Source organism: Serinus canaria, chromosome 1, assembly GCF_022539315.1.
Source record: "Serinus canaria isolate serCan28SL12 chromosome 1, serCan2020, whole genome shotgun sequence".
Classification (NCBI taxonomy): Eukaryota; Metazoa; Chordata; class Aves; order Passeriformes; family Fringillidae; genus Serinus; species Serinus canaria.
In genome coordinates this window covers 28,009,847-28,024,978 of record NC_066313.1, presented here as the reverse complement: position 1 = coordinate 28,024,978, position 15,132 = coordinate 28,009,847, and the positions used below count along the sequence as shown (strand labels likewise).

General features: G+C 42.6%; 1 protein-coding gene across 2 annotated transcripts in view; it reads left to right on the top strand.

Moving 5' to 3' along the window:
• The first annotated feature begins 10,884 nt into the window (after positions 1 to 10,884).
• CRACR2A (calcium release activated channel regulator 2A) overlaps positions 10,885 to 15,132 on the top strand; it is a 52,928-nt gene continuing 48,680 nt past the window's right edge. For both annotated transcript variants that reach the window (XM_030235179.2, XM_050972624.1), the window contains exon 1: positions 10,885 to 11,045. The gene's annotated coding sequence lies outside the window, so the exon portion shown is untranslated. The remainder of the gene's footprint in view (positions 11,046 to 15,132) is intronic.

The window sequence follows — 15,132 nt, the reverse complement described above, 5'->3', positions numbered from 1 at the left end:
AAGGGAGGAAAATAATTTCTTGGCCTTTAGAGTGTTAAAAGAAAACAGAAGGGATCTTGGTATGGTTTTGGGGAAGGAAACCTGATATTTTCTGTTACTGTTTCATGTAGTGAAACTTTGTTCTCCCTTTTGGTTTTACACCTGTGCAAGAGGGCATGCTATTCTTTGTCTATGTGTCTTGATCTGAGGTAGAACTTTCTTACTAAATTGTCCTTGTGACAGCGTGTTTTCACATGAGCACAGTGCTTCAGGATGACATAGAGAAAAACAAGATCAGCTCATATTGGCCTCCTGGACCAGCTTTGTTTTTTTACAATTGGTATGTTCTCAGTTATCGCTGAATGGATCTCATTTCATCCAGAGCAGTTTGGGAGAGTGTCTGTCTGCATTCCAGTTCATTTGCAGGGTCAGTTTGCACAAACTCTTGTGTTAGAATCCAGAGGGAGAGAAAAAAGGATACAGCTCTGTTTTTTACTGCATGTCCCAGTACACTCTCATCCAAGCTAGATGTGAGATACATGATGTGATGGAGTTGGTGACTTTAATTCAGGACTACATTGGAAGCCAGTTCAGCTGGTAGCTTGAGGACAACTCTCCACCCTTTTAAAACATTTATCAGCACAGAATATCATAGCAGGAAGGCTCAAGTGAGTCTGTGCAGTTTACATAGTGAAAATTACTTTCAGGAAGATGAGCATATGTCAGTCTTAAAATTCCTGTGACCTAAATGCCCATCAATGTTATAATTATTTTTAGGCACTGTCCAAAACAGCAGACTTGCAAAACAGCGCAGGCCTACTCCTATAGCCATCTACTCTTCACAAGTCACAAAAAATACTACGGGGGCTGACCACTGGAATACTTTGCCCCATTTTAAAGCCAACTGGCCTCTCTTATGCCCCTCTCTGTTAAGCCCCTTTGTTCTCCTTGACTCTGCCTTCCCCTGTTCATCGCCCACCCCATGGGTGTGTACAGCTCCATTGATTCCTGCACCCCTGGCAGTCCAGTTCCCCAATACCATTTCCAAAGTGCAGGATGAAATAACCTTTCACACACTCTTACATGCTCTATCAGTTAATATGACTGACCAGGTTCGGTTTTCATCACTGCCTCCCTTATCATGACAGCCAAGTTTATCTTCATACATTCCTGTTCTTGGCTTCCTCTTTATAGTTCCTGTTGTGTCAGAAAAGGTAGTAGAGGAGTAGTCACTCCTTCCACATACTCATACAGATAATTGTGCCACATAAAACATCCAGCAATTTTAGTGCTATGCTTGTCTTGGGAATTTAGTTGGAGAGGTCACATTTCATTCCTATAGTAAAGAATGGACAAGAGACAGCCAAGGCGTACAACACCAAGACTGGAAATTTGCATGTTTGAGTGGATTTTTTAATTGGAAAGGGCTCACTTGAATGTACAGAAATAGGAGAGTATTTGGTGTATATCGCAATAAGAAAAAAAAAATAAAAAAAAAGGCAGTGTAGTAGAGAGTGTAGGACCTGTTCAGACAGTAATCAGTTCGATGGAATACCATAAAATGAGTTTCTCTTCCTTGTGTGCTTTGAGCTGTTAAGAGTTTGACACTGCTGTCATGTTAAGGATTGCAAACCAGCTGGTTCTGGCTGTTTGCACACTTACTTGCAGACATCTCAAGATTAATTTACTGCTACTACTTTTAGAGTCTTTTGCAAAAGAGATTATGACTCTACTGCTAGAAACAAGTCTGAAGCTATGTTCTATGACGCTATTGCCTTTATTGACTAGAAATGTAATTCATTTCTGTATTTGTATTTTGTCTATTGCCTTTGAACATCTTTGAGGTGTTTTTGTTTCAGTATTTTCCTTTCTAGAAAAACATTTTTGCAATTAGAGAGGGATGAAAGAAGAATAAGAAAGGATAAATGTATCAGCATTTGGAAGCTGCTGGGTTCATATCCAGGGACAGTGCCAATCAGGAAGGCAGGTAGTGGAAATGACATTAATTTCCAAGCCAATATCCGGTACATCCATTTCCTGTTTGCCTTCTAGCCAATAAATGCCAAATTTAATTTAAAGGGAATGAAATCATACTGACACCAAAAGGAACAACCTCAAATGTTTCTTATATTTTCTCAGCTTTTTCACCGATACAGTTTTCTTCCTTTGGACTCCTAAAGCAATGTAATATATAAACCAATACAGGCAGTGAGCATCTGACTCATGTCCAGGTTTCAGGAACAAAGTAAGGCCTTGGCCTACTCTCCTCCCTTTTCCTGTTCCCATTCCCATTTGTTTGCATTCATGTTGCCATAAAGAGAAACAGATGAAGTATCTGGAGCATTGTTAAAAGTTAATTTGGAGTGGGAATATGCTAATGCAGTGTGTTGTATTAAGTGATGTGTTGGGTTACAGACCTGGAGGTGACCAAGTGGCTCATATATGTAGTCTTTTTTCCAGTCCATATCTACCTTTGAGCTGGTGAAAGTTGTCCAAGAAAGTAATCCCAGCTGAGAACAGTTGGTGCAAATAAGCGTTTCACAGGATGATTGGATGTTTAATACACTGTGTTGTCTATGTATTAACTAGGGTGATTACATTAAAAATATTTATTTCTATAAAGAGACTGGCTGACACAAATACTATCATCACATATTTTGTTTTAACACAGCTGTTGAAAATACTGAAGCCTGAAAAGCTCTATCAGCTAATTACTGGATGTTTATGAGAGCGACTTAAATAGCTGCTCCAGGCTGATATTTTTAAATTGTTTTGAATTTTATTTTTAGTATAAGAAATATGACCCAAAAAATAGGATAAGACAAGGACGAGAGATGGAAGAATTGGGGTTTGGGGAGGGGGGTGGGAATCAATGGGAGAAAAATGGTTACATAAGTGAAAGGGTGCTTGAGTGTGCATGTACTCTGGGGCTGGGGAGTGATGCAAGAAGGGGAGAGAACATAAGAATATTACTGCTTTAAATCTGTCCTTCAAAAATTTTAAATTCAGTTTTCATGCTGATGATCTTCCTGGATGTTTAGCAATGTTTATATATTCCCAGTGGGATGGAGTATTGGATGGAGAGTGAGGGGACTCTCCTGTAGTCAGACTCTCGTGTCTTTTGACACGTTGTGATGAGAGCAGACTTAAAGAAGTGGTGCACAAATGATACAGAGCTGTCAGAAGTGAGAGGTGTAGCTCCAGCACCTCATCTGAGCACTGTTGCAAGAAGCATGGGGAGCAAAGTGTTGCTGTCTGCTGTAAACATAACTGGTTGGCTTCTGGCTTCTCATGGGGCCACCATATTCCTGAAATATCCCCACTCCAGTGACATTGCACACGTCTTGTCTTTGCATCTCCTCCATGGCAAGTGTGTGATATCAAATTTACTGTATTTAATCAACCACTGTAGTGTGACAAAAGGAGCAAAAATGTTACGGTTTGCATTAACAAATTGGAGAAAACTGCTGTTGCTCTAAATTGTTTGCTCCATGAAGTAATTGATATCTGGAAAGAAACTGTCTTCTGTTGTGTATTACCTTAGGTATTGCAAAAGATCTCAATATTTTTTGGCCTTTAGCTGCTGTGGTGGTAAATATGACCGGTTTTCAAATTTCAGAATATAAACCTACGCTGTCTCTATGTAAAAAACAAGTTCCTGTCAAGCATGCTTGTAAAGGTGGGGAGCTTCTGAAACTTTTTCTTTGATGCACAAAATCCCTCACTGAACGGAATTTAATAGCCTATCTATGAGATTTGCATTCAATAAGAATATAATTCTCTTTATAGTAACTATTCATTTAAACTGAAAATCCCTGAGTGGAAGGTATGTATCTAACAGAGCCTTGAGCTGTCAGTGCACTTTAGGGCTGGAATCTATGTAATGCTTCATCACAGATGGACAGCTTGTGGACAAAAATACAGTTTACCACCTCAGCATGAACGTGGGGGGAATTGGTAAGGCAGTATATAATTAATGCTGGATTTGATCCAGGATACCTTTCCCTTAGGAGAGATCAAGATTTTTAGTGACAGTCTTTAAAGACTCTTTTATGGTTCAGCAAACTGTGGAATATTGAGTAAAATTAGAACTGTATCAAGGCACAGACTGAGAGAGAAGTCCTTCCACTGTACTGCTGGCTCCACATCCTCACAGGGAAACACTCTAAAATGGCGTTTTTCTTTTAAAATAAAAATTAAATGCTAATTCTTTTCAGTTTGAGAAATATGAAGAGTGTGGCTGTAAAATGTGATGGGAAAAAAAATCAGCTTGAAGAACTGGTTTTAATGTTCCCCTGGGAATGTTGTGGTTTTTAATATTTCAGAAATGGGTTTGCTTAGCCCTGAGGGAAAGGGATTGGAAGAGCATGATAGACACGAGCATGCACGAAGACTGTACGTTCAGTATTAAGGGGGAAGAAATAGGTCACTATGTATTAGATAGCTCATTTGGTTTCCTTTAAAGCCACAAGAGACAGCAACTGCCAAGCTGCAGTTAGGAACTGCCCTGTATTCTGAGGGACAGGGCAATTAAGCAATGTAGATGTCCTTGCTTTGGTTTTACACAAATACACCTGTTAATTCATGCTTTCTTGTGGAGCTGATGGTGCCTCCCTGGAAAAAGTGCCTGTTTATGCAACAGCTCTAGTTATTCATGTGCCAATGCTGAGTTGCACATGGCTTAAGGAAAACATTTTTGATGCAGGTTATATGAAAGGAAATACGTCTCGTTATTTTTTGGTAGTTTATTATCCATTATGCCCGAGAATGTTCCTTCCCAACACCCAGAAAATCAAGCAAAATATCAAGATGCCTTCACGGAGGAACAAGGAGCTCCTGACTGAACTCAAACATTCAAAGGAAGCACACAAGTGGTGGCAGTGTGGAAAGGTGGCTGAGGAGGAAACCAGAAATGCTGTCCTGAGCTTGCATGGACAGTGTGAGGAAAGCCAAAGCAGCCAGGAGAGACAACAACAATGCTGAATTATTCAATGAGGAATTGAGGGGTATCTCTAGTTCATCTGCCCTTGTCCTTATGGAAGATTTTAACTTCCCAGGGATCAACTGGTTAGTATCATACAGCAGAAACAAACAGGTCCAGGAAATTGCTGAAGTGCGTGGAGAATAACTTCTTTGTGCACGATCTAAGGGAGCCACCTAGGACAGGTGCCCTCCCAGCCCTGCTGTTTGTAAACACAGAGGGTCTCAGGGGTGAAATGGTGACTGGTGGCTGTCTTGATCACAGTGACTGCCAAGTAGTTGTGTTTCAAATAATTGGGGTTTGGAGAAAAAAACACCAGGAAAACTTTGTCCCTGGATATGGGAAGAGCAGATCTTGGGCTGCTGAAGGAACTAGCTAGTATGGACCTCTGCTTCTGAAGGCCTTTGGGTCCATGAATGCTAGTCACTTTCTAGGAGCTATATCTTAGGAGCACAGTAGCAGGCAATTCCAAAGGAAGGGAAGTCAAGCAAGCAGTGCAAAGGGCTGCCTTGGCTAACAGGGATCTTATAGAAGTTAGGCAAAAAGAAACTGTCCAGACACTGGAAGCAAGAACAGGCAACACAGGAGGACTAGAGAGATTCTGTTTGGCACTGCAGGAGAAAATTCATGCAGTCAATGCTTGACTAGAGTTCAAGCTGGCCAGCACTGTGAAGGACAAAAAAGGCTTTTCAAAATATATTAACAGCAAACAGAGAATCAGAGAGAACACTGGTCTGTTGATTGATGGGGTCAGTCACCTCACAAACAGGGATACACACAATGCAGAGGTATTTAATGCCTTTTTTACCTCTTACACCAATGCTGGGCCCTGGGATCCCAGGAGAGCTGTGCTGGAAGACCAGAACTGAGAGGATGATGAACTCCCAGCTGACCCTGAACTTGTTCAAGAGTAGCTGTTCAAGCTGGACGCACATAAATCTGTGGAGCCTGACAGGATCAATCCCAAGATACTGATGGGGCTGGACAAAGGACCTTTCTGTATTATTTTTCTTCAGTGGTCTTGGGAGTGTAGAGAGGTCCCAGTCAAATGGAAGCTGGCAATGTTTCAAGAAGGGTAAGAAGGTAATGACAGACCTGCCAGTCTTACTTTTCAGTGCCTGGTAAAATTACACAGAAGGTTTTTTTGAGAGACAATCCAGTCATTGATTTAGTGAGCACAGGTTCATAAGGGGAAAGTCCGGCTAACCAATTTAATTTCATTGCATTATAAGGTCACGCACCTAATTGACCAAGGAAAGCCAGTAAGTGTGGAGTTCTGGAATTTTACCAAGCTTTTGATACTACTCTCAATCAACTGCCCAGCACAAAGATAGACAAATCCATAATGTGTTGGGTAAATGGGGTTACATCAGGCTGGCAGCCAGTCACCACCAGCATTCCCAAGGGCTCAGTTTTACAGCCAGTGCTCTTCCATGTTTTCATAAATTATCTGGACACAGGAATCATACATACAATAAGTAAGTCTGTCAGTGATACTAAATTAGGAAGAGCTGTGGACTTCCTCAGAGGTAAAGAGGTCCTGCAGAGAGACATGGAGAGCTGAGCCATCACCAGCTGTATGAAATTTAACTAGACCAAGTGCTGGATTCTCCTTGTGGGACACAGTAATCCTGGTTATTCATACAAATTGGAGGATGAGAGACTGGAGAACAGCATTGTGGACAGTGACCCAGCAGTGCCCTGGCAGCCAGGAGGGCCAAACCTATCCTGGGGTGCATCACGCACAGCATGGCCAGCAGGACAAGGGAGGGATTGTCCTGCTCTGCTCTGCACTGGGGCAGCCTCACCTCGAGTGGTGGGGACTGTTTTGGATGCCACCATAAATGAAGGATATAAAGCTACTGGAGTGTGTCCAGAGGCGGGTGACAAAAGTGGTGACAGGTCTAAAAGGCAAGACTTAAGAGGAAGTGGCTGAGGTTGTCTTGGTTTGTTTAGCTTGGGGAAGGGAAGGCTGGGGGGTGACCTCATCACAGGCTACAGCTTCCTGAAGGCAAGCAGTGGAGGACACAGGCTGATTTCCCCCTGGTGACCAGCAACAGGACACAAGGAAATGTAGTGAAGCTGCACCAGGTGGGTTCAGATTAAACATCATGCAAAGGTTCTTCACTGAGAAAGTGATCAACTACTGGAAGAGGGTCCCTAAGGAAACTGGTGATGGCACTAAGCCTGTCAGAGTTAGAGGAGCACCTGGATGATGCTCTTAGTTGTATGGTTTAGCTTTAGTTAGTGCTGTGGGGAGCAGGGGTTTGGAGTTACTGACCATTATGTGTCCCTTCCAACTCGCAATATTCTGTGATTCTAAGTCTGTGGAACCTGATGGGATGCATCCCTGAGGGAGGGACCTGGCCAGTGTGATGGCAAGTTCCCTTGGAGTGGGGCAGTATCTCTGGCAGGATTGAGGAAGATGATCTTTCCCTTCTACTGAGCGCTCAACCACATCTGGAGTGCTGGAGGCAGTCCTGCATTTCCCAGTATGAGACATGGATGTACTGGACTGAATCCAGAAAACAGTTCCTAAAATGATTAAAGGATTGAAACATTTGAGAAGATGCTGAGAGACTGCTTAGCCTCAAGGAAAAAAAGCCTGGGAGGGAGTTTTACCAATGTATATAAACACTTGGATGGAGGGTATAAAGAAGACAAATCTGTTCTGAATACTGCAAAGTGGAAGGACAAGAGGCAGTGGACACAAATTAAAATACAGGAAACTCCACCTAAATATTAAAAAAACAATGTTTTACTGTGTGCAATGCCAAGCACTAGAACAGATTGCCCATGGATGTTGTGGAGTCTCCATCTTTGGAAATATTCAAATTCCAGTTGGACAAGGCCCTGGACAACCTGCCTCTGCTGTGAGTAACAGGTTGGTTGGAATAGATGACAGCCAGATTAATTCTGTAATTAAACCTTGATTTTTAGAAAAGTCTTGGATTTATTTTTTTTAGGGCAGCCCAATCAAACTCACACTGCACTGCAGGTAATGTGAGCATGAAGTCTAACGTGTGTCCCCTTTACTGTGTCAAGCAAAATTACTCTAGAGCCGATCAAGCTGGAATACCTCCAGTTTTCTACCTGTCACTTAATGCAACTTCCATTTCACTGTAAATTTCTGGTAAAGTTTGCTGTAAATCTGCAAATTTCCTGCAGCATGTTTATGACTCCAGTTCTGTAACTTTTCCTCTGATCCTTGAGCATAAAGAAGGAAAACACGATTTTGAATGTTAGTATGAAATTCCCTCAGGGTGGTGCAATTTCATAGGCAATTAAAAGCTGCATTATAGTGGAAAGACAAAATAGGCCTGCTACTGACAGCCTAAATGCAAAAGAAAATGACCCCTTGCATCCCAGCACTATGATGGCTTTGCAGACTGAAATAAACACACATCACCCTGAATAAACTGTGAAATACAGCCTGTTTTATTTAAAGGGTGGTGGTTTTATTTTTATATTGCGCTTGGCATTTCCTGATTTAAGAGCTGCAAGCTGTCTTCTGCCTACCACATGTTTCTGTTTGTAGTTCTGGCATTTGTATAACCCAGTGGTAGAAACTGTCATCCAGTTTCTAACTCACTGTACATTAAACATAGCAGTCAGAAGGATCCTAGCTCCAGACAATATGTTTTACACACCAGAATTTTTCAAAATCTCCTGCTTTTAGTCCTTGAAGAAAATCAAGTGAGTTTATGTCTAGATTTCATAGAGACAATTTTAGACCCATATAAAAGGGTTTAATTCTTTCAAGTATTCCATTTAGCACTGTAATTTGTGTTGAAGTGCAATCTGTGTTAAGAAGTAGATTCATGCCTGTGCACATTTATTCTTGGGCTATTTTTTCTCTTTGCAGTTAGCGTCACAGTCTCTGACATCACAGTGTATGAGTTTACTGCTTTTCAATCCACTTTTTTCAGGAGAGAGATATGGTAATGAATTTGATTCTGGATGTTCATGAAGAACAAATTGTGGCTGCTCAAGACCATTAGGGTTTTTGTCTCTACCAGCTAGTGAATGGAATGCATATGAAGGCATATGATCAGAAACTGCTGAAAGAAATCACAGCACTACATGAGTGCAACATAATCCATAGGAGAGAGAATAAAAATAAAGAGCAATAGACCATTTCTAGCTGGCTTTCTAAGGCTATACTCCAAAGTATTCACAGATATATCTAAGAACAGTATTAGCTGTCCAGACAAGACCTAGAAAATTTCATTGACCAGCTCTTCTACTGTTGCTTAGTAGGCCCCACAATTTTCTTACAGAAACTGAAAAGTCTAAACTGCCTCCTACTGAATGGTAAGGAAGAAAATGGAATGACTGGTTGCAACAAGATACCTAAACAGTCTTCAATTTTAAGATATATTCCCTGGAGTCTTAATCCACGAAAGTTACCACTAAGTTTGCAAATGCTATTTCAGTGAGCTTTTCTCCCCATGCATGTCACAAGTTCTCTGCTGTTCTGAAACTTTCTATATGCTATCTTCAATTTCTTCACAAGCTTTTGAATGATCTCTTGTACTTTGTGGCTGATAGTGTGCCTTCATTTTTCTCTGAAAGAGTCTTGTAAGACTGTCCACAGAGTCTTAAAGAAAAGAGAAAGGCAATTCTGTCTTTTACCCACTGTTTTACTCTCTTAGCAAAAGGTTAAATAGAAAAGTTAGGCTGAATCAAATCAGCATGTGCAGAGTATTACAGTATTTTGCTGGCTGATGATTTTATGATAAGTACCTGTGTGCCTCTTTTCACCTACAGAACATACAAGGCAGCTGCCATGGTAAGCAAATTTCAAATATTTACCTTTTTCACAGAGCATGGATGTGAGCAGTAACTGTCAAGTAGCACTTTACTGCATGGTAAATCCACACTCAGGCTTGCCTTGCTCGAGCTTACAGTCAATCATTGTAATGAGGGAAGTAATACTTCCCCTTGCAGAATGCATCCTAGTTAAAAGCAGATAACCAACTCAATGTTCAATAACTGTATTAAATGATTACTTGTAGTGCTTTGTAAGTAGTTTGATCAGGCTTATGTACGTGCCTGTATTTGGCAGACTACCTGCTGGTCTTCCTCACATTCCCTCTTGTAGCTGCAAGATTTGCAGTTTACAGAGCTCTGGGGTTGTAGCTTACTTTAGGGAGATAAGCCTGAAGGGTTTCAGGCTGTTCAGGAACGATGGATTGGGAAGGCAAGGAGGATGGCTTGTACATTGTGAAAAGGAGTGCCTTGGGTGTGTGAAGCTTTACCTTGGGACAGTTGTTGAAGCCGAGGACAGTGTGGATAAGGACATGAGAACAGACCAGTGCAGTTGATGTCACAGATGTGTCTGCATCCAAATCAGCTGATCAAGAAGAGGGAGGTGAAGCCTTCTTTGGACACTGTGCCCTAAAAGCTCTTCTGCGCTTGGGAGACTTTACAGTGGTGGGAATTATGTAGAAGTTTTTTCTCTTCTTTTGGGACTACTTTGAAAATCTGATCCCAGAAGTAGGTGTTTTTCAAATTTACTTTGGGCTAAGTGAAATCTTTGAATCAAATGCGAACCAATTCTGTCTCCCGCTGCCACCTTCTGCAAATAGAACTTGAAGAGTTTGAGATGACAAGGTGGGGAGACCCCAGTAGGTCCTTTTGGACTGGTCGCCGCCTTAGGACCTTGTAGTGGATGAGCGTTCCGGTGCCCTCCCAAACCCTCCCGCTCTGACCTGCTTAGGTTTCCCGTACCCTTACCCTGGAAAACCATCACGCACGCAGTCCTGGCTGCATGAGTGACCAGGGAAGGTTCACTCCCCTCGCCTTCCCCTGGCTCTCTGATCTCGCCGCGGGCGAGTCGCTCCCGCCCGAGGTGAGGTGAGGCCGGGCGGGGCAACCGGGCTCCGGCCGCAGGTAGGGAGGGAGGGAAGGAGGGAGAGCGGCCAGGCCGGCCGTCCCGCCCCTGGGGCACAGCCCGCCTCGCCCGATTATGTCACCCGTGCTCAAAACAAAGTTAGGAAAGTGGTTTCAGCCTTTCCGCGGTCCCGCTTCCAGCCCGGGGAGCGCCGGCCGGGCCAGCCCGAGGGGCCGGCGCCTGCGGCAGGTGAGTGGGGGCGGCATGGCGGCCCGGAGGAGCCGGAGCAGGCACGGCCAGCTCCGTGCCCGGCCGGACCACTCTCCCGGCGGGGAGGCACCCACGGCCGCCGCTTCGCCGTGCCCTGCGGAGAGCCCCGGTGTCCCCAGCGAGCCCCGCTCTGTCGCAAGCCGCGCTTCCTGAGCGCCGTCCGCGGGCACAGGGCCCTGCGGGGCCGGCACCTGGCACCGAACGCGCTCCGGCCCCGAGGGGAGCGGCGGCCCGGCAGGGTGGCGGGGTGGGGGGCTGCCCTTGTCCCTCCCTCCGCTCGGTGCCAGGCAGGAGGGTGGCAGGAGGGTGGCAGGAAGGTGGCTGGAAGCGGCCGCCAGCAGGCTGGTGCAGCCCCCGCAGCCGGCTGCGGCGCGAACGCCCGCACGGCGATGGAGCCAACTCCGCCGAGGGCCGGGGCTGGCGTGGGGAGCGGCGGCTCCGAGCCGGGGCTGCCTCTGTCGTGACTCCTCCCACGCACGGAATGCTTCCCAAAGGTGGTGCCCCAACGGGCCGGCGGTGGGCCGGGGTAGTGCTGGCACTGCCGCCGTACCTCGTGTGGCTTCGTGCCGACGCCGTCAGGGAGAAATCCCTGGACGGCCTGGCCGGCGCAGGAGCTGCCCCGCTGGTTCTCGCTTCCCTGCAGATACAGAGGATCACTGAGTTTGTGGCTGGTGGCTACCTTCAGGCCCACCAAATGCTTGTTGAAGAAGAAGGCAGTGCTGTTCCTGGTGGATGTAGAAATGATTCCTGTGTCCCCCTGCAATAGTTTGGTGTCACTCTTACTCTGCTGTAGCACTTACGGGACCTCTGATTTCATTTTCTGTCTTTCCTGATACTGAAGGTTTATGACAACTGTAAATGACAGTTATGAAAGAGACGTGCTGCTAGCAGGATAATAGATTTCTTAATATACACCAGTAGAACAGATTATTACTGCATGTAGTGAAATGTGGGTAGTGTCACAATTGGGAGAATGGTAAAATCCCTCCAGAACACGTTGGCTAATTTAATGTGCCCTTCTGTTTTCTTCGTTGCAACTTTGTGGTTTTCAACAGTAGTTTTCAGCTTAGTTTCACTTTTCTTTTTAGAATAAGTAAATTATTCTAATGCATGGGCAAAAATTCACAGGGTTTTTCTCAGAACTCTGGTCCCCATATTTGAGCTTCAGTAATTGCACAGATCAAAAGGGAACCATTACACCCAAAGTCAATAATGTTGGTCTTCTCGAAACTAGATTCTCATCTTTCATGAAATTGAGAAAAAAAATCAAAAGACAGAGTCTGAAGTATCTTCAAAAAGGAAGATACATTTCTGTGAATGAATTAAGTAGCAAATGAGATTTAGGGCAGTAATACTTTACTGCTTCATGGTCTGCCAGCTCTCAGAGACTTAAGTTCACTGCTGTTGAAATGAATGAGATATGTTTGGTTCCTTGTGAATTGTCTCTGCCCCCACCACCACCCTTTCCTCTTATCTTGTGGTGGACTAGAAGATAACAGTAAAACAAGCAGCAGAAATAAATGCACTAAAGAGCACCGCTCTACAAGCTTTGTTTGTGGTTTCTTCAGACCACAGGATGAATGTGCTGCTTTCAACAGGTCTCTTTTTTCTCCCTTTTCTGTTCATTGACAAATGATATCCTATCATCATTTTTTAGATGGGTAAAGGGTGGGTAAATAGAGGAGTAAAGAGTATAGTGGTCTTCCCTGATTCCCTCTCCACTCATTGCTAATTTACAATCTAAATATTTATGAACATATCGTCCCAAATGTAAGTTGGGAGTAACACATTTATAGGGTTTTATTTCTCATGTTGAAAAATACAGATTTAGTCAGCTCAAGTTAAACCTGATGTAAAAACTTAATTGATTCCACTGTTCATGACCTAATCCATGCAGAAGCACCAGGATGTGTTTGTCTGATAGATACTGAGTTTAAAGATTTTTGACCCATCTTATTCCTTAGTCTCACAGAGGGGGTGTCAAGGAAAGTGAAGGGTCTTGCTGGGGAGCTTCCATTCACTGCAGAGCAGCATAAATGAAGTCAGGGATCCTGCACAGTTGTAAAGATAACTTTCTGAGTAATTGGATCACAGAGAAAGGGGAAGTTGTATCTCTCTTCAAAAGCAGTAGTGAATTAAAATCCCATTAAGAATCTGTAATGATGCATTTTTAATTGTTTCCATAGCAAGACTTTTTTGTAGGGCTAAACAGGATGAAGTACACCAAGCCTCCTAATCAAACATAGATAAGTGGATTTGTTTGTGTGTTTCCAAGGCCTTGGAAGTGAGCTGTGTGGAGCAGATAGCATGAAGGTTATCTTGTTCTGCATATAGGAAAATATGAGTCTTTTAGTATCATATTTTACCTTTACTTTTTGCAGTGGAAAACCAGTGGACTAGCAGACTAAATATTCCTGTGCCTCACTGACATGCTTTTGCCCCATAAAACCTGTCCAACTGACACAAGTGAAGGTATTTTCCAAGAGCAAGTTTGTAGTTTTAGAAATTCTGAAAATTTTGAAGACAATAATTTGTGCCAACCTGGCTTCAAACTGAGTGCCAGATAACTAAGGAAACACTTGTAATATGTCTCTCTGTCTTCTAGTGGAATCTGCATTCATTTGGGTCCTCTAATGTCCATGGCAGAGTAGACTGAAATTTTATATGAACATTTTTCCATGAAAAATGATTCTTATTTGAAGAGAATATTTAATTTGCATCTCAAAATCCTTTGATTTAAGTTAAAGATGTAACATTCCTTGAAAAACTAGAAATAGAGAGTGTATTTTAGACTTCAAGCCAAATTGTTGTTGGTTTTCAGGGCGATAAAAGGCTTTGATTTTTTTTCAGAAGTTACATTTTTAGCAAGGGCTTTTGGAGGAGGCAGAATATTTCAAGGGTTTTTTTTTGTGAAAATGGTGTACTTTAAAGATGTTCTTGTCAACCTGATTTCACCAGCTGAAAGTAGCTCTGTTTAGCAGTGAGTCATTAGGAAAACCTGAAAGATAAGACAATTAGAAGGGGTATATATTATTTAACTTAAACTTTTTCCAGATCTTTACTTCAGGGGGAGGGGGTTACCAGTGCAAATAATTTGTCTACAAATGGAACTTGTGTGAACTGGCAATATCTCCTGCCAGAACGTCACGTTACACCACTTACTAATATAATGCCGTTATCAATATAGTTAATCACATTTAATTTCAGTACTTGGAACAATGCAGCACAATAAATTGTGCTTAGAGGCTTTTTACAACAAAAATTGTGAAAAACGCCAATCACTTGTTTTTAAAATTCTAAAAGTTTAATAGCAATAAAATGGCTATAAAAATGGCAATACAATTAGAGTAATAATAATTTGGGCAGTTTGGATTAAGACAATATGAGACAACAGAAACAAAGAGTTACCTCTTTCTGGGCAATATAAGCCCGAAAAAGAACACTCGTTAACAGAGGATTAACCCTTAAAAACAATAACCTGTTGCATATTCATGGACCTCATACATGATGCATAAATTCCATTCAAGCAAAGGATTCTGTCTGGTCAATTGTCAGCTTCTTCCTCTTAATCCTGACGGCGTCGTCCTGCATGAGTGAGGCAGGAAGAAGTTTGTTTCTCTTGATAATGGAGCCATAAATTCTCTTTCTCTGAAAGATTTAGGTGTCCCATGACTGCAATCTCAGTGCGAGTCCTTTCTTTAGAAAAAAAGTATCTTACATAGCATAGTTTCTACTTTAACATTTTGTTATAAGTTAAAACTATATTTAACACACTACTTAAGAGAATTAATACAGCATAACTTTCTAACACAACACATATAATATTCATTTTAATATTTGCAAAAAGCCAATCATAAAGTACACATTTTTCACATAAATGATTCTGTGATTCTTTGCAGTCAGATGGATTCAGCCCAGTTTTGACTTCACTACGTTTGGAATGTGTTGCATATGTTGTAAGATGCTCCTTCTTAACAATAGTTTTTACATCCCTGAATTAACAAATGATGTTTTAGAAATAAGTCAAAATAATGATAGAATAGTTCTAGACAGTTCTGGGATAGTT